Here is a 2,474-nt window from a genome sequence, read left to right as displayed (position 1 = left end):
CCCGGCCCGGCCCCGCCTCCCCCGGCCCCGCCGCGCCCGGAGAGCTCCGGGGGGGTCCCGCAGCCCCAGCCCCCGGGGGGTCCCGCTCCGACATTTCCCGGTTTCCCAGCTTCCCCCGCTCAGGCTGGCTGCGAGACGTCCCTGGGCGGGAGCTGTCGGAGCCGGACGGAGTTTAAATTTTTTTTGGTGTTGTTTTTAAACTTTTTTTAATCAGCCCCACCCGACAAAGCGAGCGGGCACCCAGGGGAGGTGTGAATTCGGTCTTGTGCCTCTGCCGAGGTCCGAGCTGCGGGGCATGGAGGGGTCCCGCAAAGGGGGTGGGGGTCCAGGGGTCTAAAGTGCAAGAGCTAGAGATCAGGCCTGGATTAACCTGCCTCCAGTCACAGGCTCCTGTTTTATCAGAAAGCCTCTTCTCCCTTCGAATTCCCTGCTGCTTTCCAAACACAAGCCAGTTTGGGAAGCATCCCAAGCAAACTGGGCTGTGAGGTGGTTCAGGGACCCACCAGTACCACCCCGCTGCTGGGGCAAACCTCAGCTGCTTCTAATTCTCCCCTAACAAAGAAACACCTCCCCACTGCTGCGCTCCTAAAGCCTCGAGACTTTGTTTCCTTAGAAACAAGTTTGTTTCTTGGGAAAGGCTTCCTCCCGGAGAGTGCCCAAAACTTTTCCTGGGAACCTAAAATTTTCCAGCACCTCATCCCAAAGTGCACAGACCCTCCTTGGGGCGATGGGGACCCAGCACAAATCACCCACCCCCATCCCGCAACCATCACCCTGAACCCCTACTTGCAGTGATCAGCTGAGCACCCAGGAGTAGGACGGCAAAGCCACAACCTTGAACCAGCAGCAGGAGTTTTATCCCATGGGTTTCCAGCTAATTCAGGCATTTTGGTCTCAGCTGACTCCAGTTAAGACCAACACAATCAGCTGACAGTGGAAGGGACCAGCTCGGGGCTGGAGCTGCAGGTGGGAGATCTGCTGAGAGCTCAGCGGACCCTTTTTGGTCAGGAGTGCAGGTTTTAAGGAGAAAACACAGACCAGCTTCTGTTTCCCCGTGAGCTGAGCCCTCCCTGCACCACAACCAGCACCAAATGTGAAGCCTCATTGTCAGAACTTAAATAAAATCCCAATAATCTGCATGTGTCCACAGAGCTCCAAGGGGCCACACATTCCCCGTGTCCGCCAGGTGCCCTGGTGGTCTAGCGGGACAAGATGCCACCAGCAGAGCCACAGAGCTCTGGTGAGGACCAGGCTGGTGCCAGGGTGTGATTTAAGGGTAAAATCACCGTAAACCTCTTCCCAGCCCACTGGCGGGTTAAATCCTGGTTTCTACACTTCCCACCGCAACAGCACGCTGTTTCACAAGCCCAATCCGTTAATCTCAGCCTGAGCCGCTCTGCTCTGGGATAGCGGGAGTCAGGACCGCGTGCCTGAGCTGCAGAGGGTGAAGCCCATGGGCTCCCCAAAGCACCAGGGCAGAGCCCGGAGCCCACCCTCAGCACCAGGATCGGGACCCCCAGCGGCTGCTGTGCCCCCAGGATGGGAGGTCGTGGGCTCCCAGCGGTTAAATTCCAGTGTATGAGGGACTGAAGCTGCCGGGTGTCACCTGCAGGCAGAGGGGAACAGGGACAGAAGATGGCCAGAGTGAGGAAGGGCTTGGACTGCATCTTACACAGAAAAAAAGCTTTTTAAACTTGAACACAGATGCCCGTGAAAACTAGAAAGGTGTTTTCTAACACCGCCCCCTGCCGAGGCATAAGCCCCTCTTTTCAACAGAAGCGGGAAGGTTGGATAACCCGACTGCTTGGGAAGAGCTCGACCTCAGGAACTCAGCAGCTCCCTCAAGTCCCTGAGGAGAGCACGCTTTGTCCTTTGCAAGCCACAACGCTGAGTGGCATGGTGGCACAGCGCATGGGTAGCTCAGCCCACCCCTAGCACCCCCCACCAGCCCCTCACCCCCCCACAATGCCCCAGCACTTTGGCTGGGGGCGTCCCGGTGCTTTGCAGTGCACGGGGGCCTGATGCTGCTGCACCCTTAAAACGTTCTTCCCTAGATCCAGCCCTCATTCCACAATTAATATCATTCAGAGGTTAAATTTGGGTCTAAAGTACATCGTATGCATCAGGGGTATGTGTGCCCAGAACTTCTGCACCCTCCCACTGAGCCCTGAGCACCGCTGGGGAGCGGGGCTGAACACTGCACCCAAAATTAACATTGTTGTCAGTTGTCAAGCTCCACAGCTTCACTTCACAACACGGGCCCGAAAGCCACAATAGCACTGACACATCCTAAAGCAAGCCAGGGACAATCAAAGATGACCTGTGCTAAAAAATAGCCTTTCCACAGCTAGGTGGGAGGGAGGACTCTGTCCATTTCGAAGGAACTAAAGAGAAACACCCCACTATCTATAGGGTAATGCCCAGACCCATAGATAGCACATCTTACCGCTCCTTTACAGAGCAACGCGGTTCTG

Source organism: Falco naumanni, chromosome 1 (genome assembly GCF_017639655.2).
Source record: "Falco naumanni isolate bFalNau1 chromosome 1, bFalNau1.pat, whole genome shotgun sequence".
Lineage (NCBI taxonomy): Eukaryota > Metazoa > Chordata > Aves > Falconiformes > Falconidae > Falco > Falco naumanni.
This window is presented reverse-complemented; position numbering follows the sequence as displayed.